This window comes from Bactrocera tryoni, chromosome 2 (assembly GCF_016617805.1).
Source record: "Bactrocera tryoni isolate S06 chromosome 2, CSIRO_BtryS06_freeze2, whole genome shotgun sequence".
In the NCBI taxonomy this organism is placed as follows: domain Eukaryota; kingdom Metazoa; phylum Arthropoda; class Insecta; order Diptera; family Tephritidae; genus Bactrocera; species Bactrocera tryoni.
In genome coordinates, this window is record NC_052500.1 from 72,083,115 (window position 1) to 72,099,846 (window position 16,732).

Genomic DNA, 16,732 nt, shown 5'->3' on the forward strand with positions numbered 1-16,732 from the left:
GGTTCAGAAAACGTGCTGTCTCGTCGGGGTCGAACCATACGGAGAGAGGTGTCAAATGTGTAGGGTTAGCTGGGCATGCAAGAGGTGGTTAGCGTCATGCGGGGACTCGTTGCATGCTGATATGTCGGGGTCGGTTCTGGATAAATAGGAGTTTAACCTGCAAAAGTATCTAGAACGAAGCTGCGCAAGGGCCACTCTACAATGGGTGGTGATTTGACTCCAAGAACAAGAGTAGGAATTTATGGCTCCACCGTGAATGGCGGTTAGTGCGTCCGCAGTCTGGTCGACGTATTGTCTTATGTCGTCGAAGTAGTTAAGGAAGGACCTCTTTATGTTGTTGTTGTTGTAGCGGCAGAATTCTGTCGAGATGACAGTCTTTAGCCGGATGAAAATCTGTGTTCTTACCGCTTCCGTAGACCCGACTGTCACAGGAACGGGACCTCTTGATGCTCATAGGAGGCGTTTTCACTGCCGCCAGCAACTGGCATAATGTGTTCGATTCTCCAATTTACGACGCATCAACTTCTAATTATTGAAAACACACTTTGCAAATAATTAACGGCAATATCTTATCTGAAATCCTTAAATAAAGTATCAAACAAAAAAAAAATCAAGTCAATTCTGCATATTTTCGCGCTGATAAGCAAGTCCATTATCCAGATGACGTCAAGTTCTGTAAAAATGCCAATGTTTATAAAACCTGATAACCAATTTAGATAAGAAGAGCAACACCATTATTGCTTTTGTTTTTATATCGTACAGAATTTAAGTTGTACTTTGCTATCTTAAATTAACATACCCATTTTTCATATTAACGCCAATAAGAACGAAGTACGCCAACAGTCAACCAATATTTATCTTTTCTCAATACATGCGTCGGAGATAAAGCGCTGTCAAGTGACAAAGCGCAATATTGCAGTGGTGTTATAAATAAAATTAACAGTTTATCTGGTAGGCACAATAATGACAGCAATGAAGTGCTGTGATTAACGGTGTAAAATGACACAGTTTTCTGCGTCTTTCTTTAATGTTTGCTGACAGCAAGGATTATACTTAGTTTAAAGACTCACTGAAGTTTGAAAATGAAACTAGCTGATTAGTAAACATTTTAGGTTGTATTTATCTTATGTATTTTCTTGAATTAAAAAGTATGTTACAACCATATGGCAACCATATTCAAAAAAATCGTTGATAAAATTCTTTTTTATAGAGGTATATCATATTTGCTAAAATTTTTATTAAATATAAAATTTAACATCTGGCAACCCTAATAAAATAAATTATTTTAAGCCTTCATTTACTTTTTTTTTGTTTGTTGCCATTATTATATTAAAATCACATACATTTTATTGAATTTAATTTATAAAAAGTTGGCAACTCTAATTAAATATAAGTTATTTTTCTATTTCCATTTTCTAAAAATTCGTTGATTATTTTTTTCTTTAGCGTTATTTCATGCTTGATATAATTTTTATTAAATGTAAAATTTAGCATCTGGTAACACTAATAAAATAATATATTTTAAGTATTCGTTAAATTTTTTGTTTTATACCATTGTTAAATAAAATCACATAAATTCCATTCCATTAAATTTATAACTAGGTGGCAACGCTAATTAAATATAAATTAATTTTTTTACCATTTTCAAAAGAATCGTTTATAAAATTTTTTTTTTTGTATTTTAGCGATATTTCATATTCGCGTTAATTTTAATTAATGGTAAAATTTAGCATCTGGCAACCCTAATAAAATAATCTAAAGAAATAAAAATAAAAAAAAAATTGTTTGATTCTAATATTATAATAAAATCACATCAATTTTAATTGAATAAAATTATAAATAGTTGGCAACTCTAATTAAATATAAATTTTTTTTTCTATTTCCATTCTCTAAAAAATCGTTTGACAAAAATCTTTTTTCTTCTTGTATTTTGATTTTAGTGATATTTTATGTTTGCTATACTTTTAATTAAATGTAAAATTTAACATTTGGCAACCCTAATAAAATAATCTAAATAAATAAAAATAAAATAAAAAGTTTGTTTGGTTCTTATATTATAATAATATCAAATAACTTTGATTAAATTAAAATTATAAATGGTTGGCAACTATAATTAAACATAAATTATTTTTCTAACTGTAAACTTGATTAAACATCTACAGTTTTACTTATTTCTTATATTAAAAATTATATTGAATTAAATTATAAAAAGGTGGTAACCTTATTTAAGTTATATTTCTTAACTTCTTAATATAAAATTTGACTTAAAATTTGCTAGCAGTTGGCAACTTTTCATTTTTTCCAACAGTTAGACATTGCACAAACCTAAAGCTGCACTGTGGCAACGCTTTGTGTACTGTATCTGTATCTCTGTAATCTCGTTTCAATCAATCGATTTTACTGCCGCACCTCAAGAAATTTGTCATCAAAAAGTTTTAACCCAATTTAAAATTAAAAGCCTACAAAAATTGCCATGACTTGTTAAAATGTCAAAGTTTCTCCCTCTAAAAGGGGACAATGAGTCATACTACTTCAAAATTGTACTTTACCAAATTTTCAGTAGAGCGTCTTCGCCATAGTTAAACTCTAACGACAACTCATCACATCGAAGTGAACGTTTGCCGAAAAACTCCCGGAATTGGAGAATAGACACTAGGCAATAGTTATTCATCATGTGGTGTGAACATTTAGACGTGAAGCTTGAGGCGGCGCTACGTCTTCTTGGAAATAGAGATCCACTTCAAATCGTGTTCGTCAATTTCATGAAATTACGAGAAAAATGTCAGTCAACATTGTGTTGTAGCGCTCGCTATTGATGGTCAAGGTATTTCCTGCGTTATTTCGAAAGTAATAAGGTTCCGATGATGCCACTATACCAAAATCCGCACCGAACAGTAAAGTTTTTGAGATGCAAGTAAGCTTCCTGAAGTGCGCCAGGATTTGATCCACACTAATAGCAGTCATTTTGTTTCTTGACGAAGCCATTAAATCAGAAATAGGTCTCATCTGAGATGATTTTTCGATGAACGTGGATTTGTGAATTTTTCAGAGAACGAGAATTCGCGTAATAATCTTGTACACTTTGCTAGTGTTGTACCAAAGTAAAGCGCGAGATGATGAAATGGCAATTTGACACAATTCCGTAAACAAACATGACCGCTACGAGGTGTCAAAATCAACTTTAGAGTTGAACTATTTAGTCGAAAAGATCGAAACCCATATCGTCTTCCTTGGACTTCGACTCCTCCTTTTTGGCTTCTACTTTCCCTATTGGTAGACGAAAAGTTGGTATCTTCACAAAAGTTGGCACAGGTCATTTTCTAAGATAATAATGTAATATACGAAGAAATTGTTCAGATCGGCTTACTATAGCTTATAGCTGCTATTCAAACTGAACGATCGGAATCTAGTGCTGGTATGGAAAACTTTTGCATTTGACAAGATATATTCACGAAATTTGGTATAGATTATTTTCTAAGGCAACAATGTAATCTCCGAAGAAATTGTTCAGATCGGCTCACTATAGCATATAGCTTCCATACAAACTGAACACATAGTTACTAAAAGAAATGCACCTGTGAAGGGTATATTAGCTTCGGTGCAGCCGAAGTTAAAGTTTTTCTTGTTTTAGCTTCTATTCACGGATAAGACAGGAGTCACTGCAAAAATGGAGCACCTTTGGCTTTCCCAAAAGTCGTTGTTTTTCTAGGCCATTCTACCAGGTGTGCCCCCTAACATTCTGAATCATAACTCAGGCAGCCATTTAGATATAATACTCCATATATCGACCGTAACTATATCAACAATAAGTCATATAAAAAAAATTAAGTTTTCTTTTTAATAGGTTGAAGTTGGCTCCTAAAAAATTACCAAAAAAAACTAGGAAAAAAAGATAATAGAAATGAGGAAAATAACTACAAACAAAATGTCAAAAATTTGACTCTCTTTTCTCGCTTAAGCACGCGCTATTGCTCATTTTAGGTTAGAAAGACCAAACTATGGTCTTGAATTTCAGTGAGGTTAGATTCTTTCATTAACGAAAGTCTAGATAACAATGATAACTTTGTGTCTCATAAGTACAGGGTTTGTTCAGAAAGCTAGAGGACTGATTTTCTTCCCCCGCGACTGTATTTCGGAGCGTACCGACTGGACTCGGTAGAGGGCGTGCTGGGAGACTTGCGACTGCGACAAACACTCACTTTTGAACTCAGACCGTCGTTTCAGTATTAAATTGTCCAGATGTTAAATTTATCAAAATCTGTGATTCATGGCATTGTGACTGAGCACTTGAACATGCGCAAGGTGTGCCCAAAAGTGCTCACAGTCGACCAGAAATTGCAGTGAGTAGAAGTGTGCTAACAAAATTTGAATATTTCTGAAAGTGACCTCCAATTTATGAATAACGTAATCACAGGTGACGAGTCATGGACCTTTGAATATGATCCCGAGACAAAGAGGCAATCTTCCGAGCATTTTGAGACGATAGAGGGGATACAAGCAGCATGCACCTCGGCTCTCAAAGCTATACCTGCCGTGACTCCTTCAATACTTGTAACAATTGGTTAAATAATTTTTTTTAATCGACTCAGTCCTATTACTTTCCGGACAAACCCTGTAGTCTTATTAGCACGGGAGCAGAGCTCTAGCATACCGCGAATTAGAAACCACTTACATACTTGTATGTATATCGGTATATCTAAACACCTTATATAACTCCTTCAAAACTAGTTATTTCAGAAAGTCAGTCAGAATGCAATTATTAATACTTTTTTAACCTGACGAAATAATACAATCGGTAATTTTGTGACCTGTTAAAATGCAACCATTGATAATTGTGCGACCTTTCAAAACACAATTACGAATAAATTGTTAAAATAATATCGATATTTTTTTGACGTGTTAGAATGCAATTATCGATAATTTGGTGAATCGTGAAAATTCTGTTATCGATAATAATTTTCCTGTCTAAATGATACTATCGATAATTTTGTGATGCGTTAGAATGCAACTAACATTCATTTTGTGATCTGTCAAATCACATTTATCGATAATTTGGTGAACCGTGAAAATACAATTATTGATAAATTGGCAAATTGTTAAAATAAAACTATCGATGATTTTCAGACCTCTCAAAATGCAACTATCGATAATTTTAAATATCGAAATACAGCTATCGATAATTTTGTATCTATCAAAATGCAATTCTCAATAACTTTTTGATAACAGATAGTCAATAATTGCAAAATCGTATTGCAATTTTGAAATCAGTGGCATTGCCAACTAAATCAAGTGTTGCTATAGTAAAAAATAACAATTAGTCGCTAAAAAATTGATGAACTGTTCTAAATTTTGATTACTTTTGCCCAACACGCTACAATTTTTGGAATTTCTTGATAAACTTAAGTAACTAATAGTCATAAACAAAATTTTACAAACTACGCAGTCATTGATCAGGAATGTGAAAGAAAAATATTTTGATTATTTCGCAGAAAATCGGTAAATTTCGGCTGTACAATAATAACACAGCGAGTTGGAGTCATTCATTATAGGTAAAAATTTATGTATGAAGATATAAAAGCATATACATAGCTTTCTCAAAAATATATTTTCGCCACCAGTGAGTGACCTAATCTAACTTGGACTCAAAGCCTACATATGTACATATGTACATATGTGTGAATGTGTTTATGTATGTAGCCACATATAATTAATATTCTGTTAATAACACACACATAAAACAGTGACACCGCATTACGCTTTTAGGATAATAAAAGATGATTCACCTTTATGGTCGTGGGTATGCAAATAAATGCCATAAATTCGCGAAAAATCACTGCAACAAAGTTCAAAGTATTCCATGTTATTCCCACTATCACCACTTTCTAATTCCTAATGGAAAGCGTTAATCATCACAATCGATAACACAACGATAATTAGCAATTAATTAATTACACGAGATTGCATTTGTTGCTAGCCGGCAGTCAAATGCATTCATATTAATTTATTTATCTGGCATTTACTTCATTGTTCTCCATGATAAAATCACAACTGCGCCGGTGGTTGACTCACAGCCAACGGGATATACGACTCATACGCACTCGAATGTTCACTCGTCATACGTAGGCTGGAACTGTAAATACCTAACCACATATATGCGAGTGTGTGTGTGTTCTATTGTACATCAACAACAACATCGCCGCTCGGTCATGTAAACTATGCTAATTGTTGTTTAGCGAGTTTGCAACGCAGGTGATTCTGGCAGCGACATTCCAGCGTTTGTACTCACCACAACCACTTGAAATGGCGCCGTTCAGACAGCTAGCCAGCCAGCCAGTGCAGTCCAGCCCATGATTGCTGTCTTCGCACTTATCGACATTCCTTGTGGTTCTGTTGTTATTGGTTTTGTTGTTCTTGTTGGTGTCGGCGTCGGCGTCGTTGATGATTATGCTTTGGCAAATATTATTTTCGTTGTGGCGCTTCCTAATCAGTTTTAATATGAGTAAATACCGCGTATCTACTGTGTGCGTTGTTGTGCCTTGTTTGCATAAGAAAAAAATAAATTATTGTTGTGTTTAGCTACTGGGTAATAGAATTTACATACATACGTATTTTTCGCATTTTTTTCACAAAATGTGTGCTTACTTAGCTGACGTGGTTCAGTTTTCTCTCTTAATGTTGTAATTTCAAAGGCTTGTTTATCTCTCATTATTGCACTCTTCGATTCGTCACTTCTCTGCTCGCTACCTGTGAGCTCTGCTTTCTTGAGAAAGCAGTAACAAAATTATCCACGATACTTCCCGAAGGGCCAGTCCGCATGCGCACTTTGGAGCGAACTCCAAGAGTTCCTGCTCCCCGTGGTACCAGAATTAAGTCTGCGTAGCAAAAACTACTACCAGTTGAGCTTCCATACGGTTCTGTACTGGTGACCAGGGGTTAGACCCCATACTCTCATCCCACGCACCCATAAATCACACCTTATCGAACCTTAAGTTTCAGCCAAACCTTTCAAACGTCCCGTCCGGCATTCCAACTAGAGAGGAATGGAGGAAGGAGACTGGAGATCACACTGCTGACATCCAGCCGTCTATTTGTATAGCTAATTTCCATTCCCCCAAAGTACCTGATATCCGAGTACATTGGACATTCTGCAATGACATGTACCCAATTCTCATTGCGTGCTCCACACACACACATTCAGATGTTTCCGCTAAATTTCGCCTATGTAAGAATGCATTCAAAAGTCTATGCGCAGTAGGAAGCCCAAGCTCAGACAGAATCTGAAGTCCGGGTTTCCTTCCACAAACTTCGACATCCTGGATGTACTCGTAAGTCACTCGACTGTTACGGCTTTTCCCAACGATTTTGCTACATATTCCTAACCCTTTCATCTAGAAGCGTCCTGCTTCCTAGAAATCCTTCCCTCTCCACATCAGCGTCAGAAGTCCAATCATCCTGCAGCAATGACACACTCAAGCCCCTCTTTAACCTGAATGCAACAGCTCGTTGTATGACAATCAGATCAAGAGGTGGTGCTCCTAACAACATCTGCATTACATACGTTGAGACGGTGGGACACACAGGCAAGCTGGCAAGCATCATAAACCTTTTATGGAGAAGAGCTTTTGATGTTCCAAGACTGTCGTGGCTGCTTCCCACCATACAGCGTGGCACAGGCCCCAAACAAGCCACGAACATTTCGACTTATGTGTATGTACACTACTATTATTCAAAGCATTGTCATCTGAAGCTACTTGTATGTATGTATATATATATCATCTTACTGCAGTTTGTGGATTTCATCCCAGTAGAACTTCGACGGCTTGGCAACCAAGAATGAATCAAGTCTTTGTTACCCTGTTCTCATGTGAACCATAGCCCAATGAGGTCGTTCTGCATCAAACTGAACAAATGGCAGTCAGAAGGTGTAATGTTTAATAAGAGTTTAAAACCGCTTTTACAACATCAGGGAAAGTAATTTTGGGTAATAATTAAGCTATTATGTTAGGCGATGTTTGTAATACCCAAAAAAGAACGTTAGAGAAGCATACTTTATATTATATAATTGACGTGCTGATACCTTCACGAAATTTGGCATGGGTTTTTGACTAAGACAATCATGAAATATCCGATGAAATTGTTCAGTTCGAGACACTATTGCCCGATCACTAACCGATCCTATAAGGGATCGTTTGTATTTGGACGCTTCTGGTCGATCGCCTGTTTCAAGCGGTCCAGTTGTTCGCAGAAGATAGTAGAATTAAGCGTTTGGCCGCATGGGAGTAGCTCATAGTGGATGGATTCCCTTCCAATCCCACCTAACACACAGCAAAACCTTCCTGTCCGTCAATCCTGGCTTGACCACTGTTTAGGACGATTCACCGGCCTTCGACCAAGACCGTTTTCGTTTGATATTGTCGTATGTGATCCATTTTTCGTCGCCAGTCACCATCCGTTTCAAAAAAATGGGTCGAGTTTGTTCCGTTTCAGCAGCATATCGCAGACGTTGATTCGGTTCAGAAGGTTTTTTTGCGTCAAATCTTGCGGCACCCAAACATCAAGCTTGTTTGTGTATCCAGCCTTCTGGAGATGGTTTAAAATGGTTTGGTGACTAATTCTCATCTTCTGGGCGCTGTCACGAGATGCCACATGTCGGTTTAACTCGATTTTTTCCATAATTTAATTGGTAATCGTCGTCACAGATCTTCCGCCGGCTGGCTTATCCATGGTGTCGTTTTCACCCGCTCTGAATCGTCGAAACCATTTCCTCCGCAGTTCAAAGTGATAGAGTACCATTCCCCAAAACACAATTTTTCTCACGGAACGTTCATTCAAAAGACAAAAAGGCCGAAGGGAGATATTTGACAAGCTAATATCTGATGTGGCAGCCAAACCTTGGCCTATTCTAAAAATCTGATCTCATTTCTTGACAAACTTTTATACATAGACTGTGCACATTTGAAATTACTATAATTAGCACAGAGTTGATAAATGCTTTAACTTCACATTAGTTCCAGTGTACTGCAATAATTTATAGAAAAAAAGCAATCTTGCGAAATCTAATCTATACATAAAATCGCGTTCATAAAACACAATCCTTTATGAGTTGGTTAAAACCCAGCCAAGTCCATTGCCCCTATATTCTAACGCGCCAAACTTACAGTTAACTTTTCCTGTTCAACAATAGCAATAAAAACGTTTAAAACACAAAGCGACTCAGAAACATCCTTTGTTCCGTAAACAGTAATCTCTCAACGTTCTAAATAAGCGCTTCCATTCAGCACAGTTTGAGAGACGCTGACCACTTGCGCTTCCGCATTGCCAAATATGTAGAAAACGCAGCGCAATCAATTTCGCACTTTATGCGTGCATTTATGAACATATTTATGATTTTTTGTTGTTGTTTTTTGTAAAGTAAACAAAAAATTCTTTTCACACGGCGCGCCGGTTTTGCTTGCACTCACTGCGGCTGCCTGCCACCGCTGGCGCTGCCTCTACCTCCGCGCCAAGATTGACAATTTAATTTGCTTCGATTAACGTTGATGGGCAATACAATTGAAAATATCGAGCGCGGCCAATTGCCTTTCGCATTCATACACATGCAACTGCATACATATGTACATACCCGTGTATGTGTGTCTGTGCGGTGCGACGCGTCGCATGCGTAATGCAAAGCGCTTGACCTTCGCAGGAATTTTTGTGCGATGCATTGTCGGCGGAAGTTGTTGAATGGAAATGTGAATAAAAATTTTTACACAAAACAATACACACATACATACATACATATGAACGTATGTTTTTATGTATGTACAAGTGCACAAAAGAAATTTATTAAATGCTTGCGCAAATAAATCAATTAAGTCAGAAATCTGTAAAACTGAATGTGTATCTGAATGTATGTTAAGTTAATTATGCGAAATAAATATCAATAAAAAATCGATAAATTAATTAAAAAGCAATGAGATTTAACGCAAATAACAGTGTATTGCAAAATTGAACGATATAGTCAACAAGAAGAAAAAACGTTAACTTTGGTTGCACTATAGCTAAAGGGTGATCCATTTCGAAGTGCACTACTTTTTTTTAAAGAAAAAATAGAGAAAATTTATATATAGTATAGTCATAGTAGTCCGATATAACCCATATAAAGGGTGATCCATTTCGAGATTCCCTACTTTTTTAAAGAAAAAACACAAAAACTTAAAATTTAATGGGGAATCTTTATTATCATTCGAAAGAACACTCTTTGGCACCTTTTTTTTTGATGATTTGCTCTTTCAAATATTGGCCGCGGCTACGTCTCAGATGGTCCATCCGTTAAGTTCAATTTTCGATGACTCGTTCGAGCATTTCGACTGGTAACTGGCGAATGACACGCGCGTTGTTTTGCTCCAAGGCCTTGAATCAAAGCGGAACTGTCCGCATAGACTTTAGACTTTACATATCCCCACAGGAAGAAGTCTAACTGTGGCATATCACATGTTCTTGATGGCCAATCGGGTGGTCTAAAACGTGAAATTATCTACTCACCGTAGTGTTCTCTCAATAAATTGATTGATTGATGTGATGTGTGGAAATTGGTGTCGTCTTGTTGAAACCAAATGTTACCGCGATCACGAGCTTCAATGTTAGGCATCAAATCATCAGTTCTCAAGGCGCGATAACGATCGCCATTCACGGTTATGTTCTAATCGGCATCATTTTTGAAGAAATATGGACCGATGAGTCCACAGGCCCACATACTACACCAAACTGTTGTTTATACTATATGAAATGGTAGCTCTTGAATCTTTTCAGGTTACTCTTCGTCCCAAATACGTTAATTTTGCTTGTTTACATAACCATTGAGCCAGAAATGGGTATCATCGTTAAACAAAGTTTGGTTTAAAAACGTTTGATCTTCGTGAAACTTTTTATGAGCTCATAGAGCGAAGTGATGTTGCTTGGGAAGGTCGAGCGGCTTCAGTTCACGCACAGGCTGTATTTTGTACGCTTTCAATTTAAGATCTCGACGTAAAATGCGTGAAGTCGTTCCATCCGTTCCGTCAGTCCGAATTGCTGCCAACGGCGCCAAATTGACTTTCTACGTTCTTCGTCTCTACTCTCGCCTCGTCTCGGTTACGGCTGCCATATTTTCTTTACTACGTGCTGGACGTAGTCTATTTGGTCGAATGTTACCCAAGAACGAATTCTGGGTATCAAGTTGGGTGATGGTGTTGCGAATAGTACGGTCAGGAGGTCGATTATGTTGCCCATAAGTTGAGCGAAGCGCGCAAAACACATTCTTTACTGAACGTGAGTTTACGTAATAAAGTTGAACGATTTATAAATTTTGTTCAGGAGAAGTCCATCTGTGATGAAATGCCAAACAACAAAAATAACAAGACAACTTGACACGACTCACGCGTGATTTGTCAAAAAAGGTTATTGAAAGAGGTACCTCTACTTGCATCACCCCTTATAATATCCTTCAGAGGTGCATTTCTTGTAGCAGGGAAGAGTAAAAAAACATCTTTACATTGATATTAATCGAACAGTTTGTATGGAATATCATACATACATATGTATATCCTTAGAGAATTTTCTTCGGAGATGGTAGCCCTGCCCTGAACCATAATGGATGCCAAATTCATTGAAAATACTTAGTCAAATGAAAAGCTTCCCATACAAGAACTTGATTCCGATCGTTCGGTTTATCTGGCAGCTACATACATATATGCTATAGTTGTCCCATATCGGCGGTTCGCAAGAATTATCAGCTTCCAGGGGAAAAAAGAACATTTTCAAAATTTCAAATCAATATCTCAAAATCTGAGGAACTGGGATGGGAGATCGTACTTGGACCACTATTTGCAGTCCGTTGCGATGCCATAAAAACACAATTGCTGTATTCGATCTTACAAGTCAGCAAAGTGCCTTGTGGCCAAAACACGCGTTTAAGCATGGTGCGATTTCTGAAAGTGTTGAGATGCTTCCACTTCGTCTTCTTCCAGCTGGCGTTCGGTAAGATTTTTATCCTTAGAGCAAGGACGCCGATAGCGCAATGAACTGGTAGAATTCCCACAACTAGGGAGAGAATTTCTTTAGAGCGATCTTGGATTAAAATAATCTTGCGATAGCGCATGAACCAATGGTGGTGAATTAAGATATATTGTGCCTTCTTACCAAATTATTTCTTCGATTTAGTCCAAAATTTCCATTGTATCCAAGGAAAATTGAAAATTTTCCTACAAACTTATTAGACATTTTTAAAAGCAAGAAGTTTTAAAGGTTCTCCTTTGCAATCATCTTAAACTCTATGAGAAAGCTCTTATTTTGATTTCATTATTTTATGGCTTTTCGTGTTAGGACAGAAATTCGGACACATAGCCACCGCGTGCCTAATGGGTAAATGCCAAATCCTTCTAACGGATTTTGAATCCCTCATTTGAGTGTAAAAAGCTGTTGGGCAAGCGAGAAACAAGAGAAAAGCTAAGTTATGAGTTAATAAAAAGGGTTCAAAAGAATGTCGGAAAGCTTAAAGTTGGATATTGAGTATTTAAAGTGCGAACGAGAAACTTGAATTTATGTTAGCTCTCCTTCATTCCACACCTTTTAGAGAGTGTCGAAACGAACAAACAATTCATATAAATCACATAAGAGGGAGGCTGTCTGGTCAGTAATGTTCTGATTCCTGATTTATAACTAGTTGATTGTAGCCGTTTTGTTGGCATAGACTATTGACTTGACGTATCACCACAAAAATTATCGCAACAGAGTTCTATTTTACGAGCAAGGTAGAGAATTAACGGAGCTTTACAAGCTTGTATAGCTTGTAGCAAGATGCTGTTACATCCAATTCCCCATTAAATCATTGAGATTGAAATGAAACACTAAAAAGATTGAAATCGATTTAAAATCGTAAATTAGTGATTTTTGTTAATAAGGCGAATTTGCGCCATCTAGCGGAATATTTTTTTCTCCATCTCTGAGAATATGTAGTAATAAGTCAACTTGGACCATTAAACGATAATAATCGTAAATTTATTTTTACGTCTATAACCTTCTCCTAAGAGTACACAATAGAAGTTAAAATTTTATTGAATTCGTTGAAACAAAAATTATTTTTTAAATACCGGCGAAAACTTACGATCACAAATATTCAAAATTTCGGCTCTACTCGTCAGTTGAGAAATGTATTGTAAAGGAGCGCGCTCTGAATATCTCAAAAGTTTCAACGAAATCGATTTAGGCATTCATTCTAGTGATTCCGTTGTACTCCCTTTGGATTCTTTTTTGGTACATATACATATGTATTTAGAATATTATATGTATAAGTACAACCGTGGATATGTATTAGGTGAATTTTAAACTTCCCAAATTCGCGTTGTGTCCCATAAATTTTGCTTCGGGACCCATACAAGTTCAATTTGTTTACGAGTGAGTACGCCAAAAGCGAAAGAAAGGCAGCGAGTATGTGATAATAGGCAAAAGGGAGCATATACCATATAACAAATACGTGTATAGGTGCGGAGGTGGGTGAGTGTGCCCAGAGAGAGAGTGAGTGCACGCTGATTTTCTGAATGAGCATTTCTAGCACGCTGTTTTTTGTAGCTATATACATAGATATAGTGGGGGTTTGTTGTTGTTTTAGGTGAAACGCGCGCAAAAAGCTACTCGCTCCCTAGCCACCGACTGGCTACGACTTCTGTCGTAGCTTTGGCTTGCCATTCCCAGCCAGTAAGTTGCGAATCTGCCTGCAGCGTGCACACGTTTTTTTATATACTTACAGAGAGTAGCGCGCGGCGCGTGTAGAAATTCAAACAAAAGCAAATTTTCTATAATAAATTATTTGTGCTTAAATGAAGTGTGAAAACAAATTGGCGAAAGTCAGAATTGTAATGGAAATTGAGTGTACAAAATAGTGTAGCGCAAGTCACGCTAATTTGTAGAAAGTGTCTGAAAAAAATAACAAAAAAGTTTACTTTACAAATTGTTGTTGGGAACTAATTGAGTGTCGTGAAATATTTGAACTGTTAATAATTATTACAAAAATACAAAAACAAAAAAAAATGTTGTGCAAAAAGTTAACTATAACAATTTTAAAGTTATTGTTGCTTTTAAATGAAAAGTTGCAAAAATTCAAAAAAATAATAAAAAAACATTGTGTGGTTAAGAGACTGACTCGCAGCTGCGGCGCTTCCAGTAGCGGTTGTTTTAGCGCCTTTTTATGAATGTAAGCGATATTTTATATTCTCACTTTTTGTTTACAGTTATCTAAGCATTTTTTATGTGAGCATTTACATATTTGTTATGCAGTTGTTTGTGTGTATATGTATATGAATGAATGCGAGGCAAGCATGTCGTTGAAGGAAATTGCAATTGGAGCAGATAAATGACAGCAAAACTAAAAGCACAAAAAAAATAAATAAATTGAAACAAAATTAAATAAAAATAGTAATAAAAAAATTTAAAAAAGTTGATGAAAAATAAATGTAGTAATATTATAGAAATTAATTAAAAGATTAAAAAAATGTAGAACCAATAAAAATCAAAAAAATTAGATAAAATTATGAAAAAGTTAAAATATTTAATTAAATTAATTAAGAAATGTAAAAAAATATCGAAACAATAAAATTCATAAGAATAAAATAATACCAAAAATTACTTAAGATCTTACATTATGTAAATTTAGAAAGTATAAAAATTTGATATTAAAAAATGAAAAATAATAAAAACATTAATAGAACAAATACATAATTAATAAATAATATAAAACTAAAAAGTAGTAAACTTAAAAAATATAAAAATTAAAAATATAAATATTTAAATTACAGCATAAAGTTCAAAAATTAATTATAAAATTTAAATAATATTTTTTATAAATTTTAATAATATATGTATACGCATGTACATACATATAAAACTGGTAAAAATATAAAAACAATGTATAAATTAATAAAACGTTAGAAATATTTATAACAAAAAATAAAAAAATAATACAATTACTACAACAAAAATAATCCATTTAAAAAATGTAAAAATTCGATTTCAAAGCATAAAATTAAATAATAAACCAAAAAAATTAAATTAAGAACCAAAAAATGTTAACAATTAAAAAATTTAAAACATATATAGATTATAAAAATTAAAAATAAAAAAGTTAAAAAAATTTAAACAATTTAAAAAAGTGAATTTTTGAAAAATAAATAAAAATAAAAAAGTAATTTTAATTAATGAATTGAAAACTGAAAATAAAAAATTTTAATAGTGTAAAAATTTATGTGGTAAGATAATATAATTAAAAATTATATAATAGTAATAAAAAATATAAAAATTAAAAATGAGAAAATAATAAATTAAGACGAAAAAAATTATTAAAAATTATAAAAATAAATAAACAAAATTGGCAATAATTAAAAATATGATGAATTAAATAAATAATGGGGAAAATTAAAGTAAAATGTGAAATATGAAAAAAAAAAATAAATTTAAGATATAATAAAAATGTGTAAAAGAATAAAAACTGAAAATTTACAAAAAATTTGAATTAAAAAAACGTAATTTGAAAAATATAATAATTAAAATTATATAAAAGTGGAAAATAAAATATTTAATAATGAATTAAAAACTTAAAAATATACATATATTAAATTTTGGAAAAAATTTACAAAATAAATAAAAAATTTATAATTAACAATGAACAAAATTGAAAATGAAATAATTATTATTTGTAAAAATAAAAAGGCTAAAAATTAAAAAAAATGTAATCAAAGAAAGAAAAAGAAGAAATAATGAATTAAAAACTTGAAAAATATATTAGAAATTAAAAAATTTGTAAAAAATAATTTTTTTTTAATTCAATTTTTTAAAAATTAATAAAAATTAATCAAATAAAACGGAAAAAAATATAAGTAAAATGTAAAATGTAAAAGAAGATAAAAAAATAAAAATTGAAAATTTACAAAAATTAAATTTAAGATATAATAATTAAAATATATGAAAGTGAAAAATAAAATAATTAATAATGAATTAAAAACTTATAAAATTTATTGAAAATTGAAAGGTGTTAGAAATTAGTTGAGAAATGAAAATTAGAGAAAGAAAAAGAAAAGAAGAATAAACAAAATTAAAAAATAGTCTCAAATTGAAAAAAAGTTAAGAAATAATTATTATTTGTAAAATATTATAATCAAATTATTAAGAGAAAAATTAAATAATTAAAAATTAATTAACAACTTAAAATATATATTAAATTTTGGAAAAAATTTAAAAAATAAATAAAAAATGTATAATTAATAATGAACAAAATTGAAAATGAAATAATTATTATTTGTAAAAATAAAAAATTCTAAAAATTAAAAAAAAATTAACTAAAGAAAGAAAAAGAAGAGTAAACAAAATCGAGATAATAGTGTAAAGTTGATAAAAAATAAGAAAATTATCACTATTTATAAAATATTATTATTAAATTATGAACAGAAAATTTAATTTTTAAAATAATTAACAAAATTTGAGGTAAAATAATAATGAAAATAAAAGTTAAAAAATAATAATGATTTAAAAATGTAAAGATCGGAAGAGCACACGTATAATAATATAATATAGAAAAATTAAATAACTAAAATAATTACAAAAATTTTGAGGTAAAGAAATAATGAATTAAATGCAATTTTAAATGAATTAAAAATTTGTAAATATTAAACAATGAGCTCATAAAAAAATTCTGCACAACTATACTTATCTTTATACATAT

The 16,732-nt window shown here is 33.2% G+C and overlaps 1 protein-coding gene across 5 annotated transcripts in view; it reads left to right on the plus strand.

Moving 5' to 3' along the window:
- Nucleotides 1-16,732, plus strand: part of LOC120767893 — a 66,380-nt gene that overhangs the window by 3,719 nt on the left and 45,929 nt on the right. Inside the window, exon 1 of one of the 5 annotated variants that reach the window (XM_040094223.1) lies at nucleotides 14,115-14,212. The exons of the other annotated variants lie outside the window; for them this stretch is intronic. The gene's annotated coding sequence lies outside the window, so the exon portion shown is untranslated. Of the gene's footprint in view, nucleotides 1-14,114; nucleotides 14,213-16,732 lie in introns of those variants that run through there. 5 annotated transcript variants of the gene reach the window in all.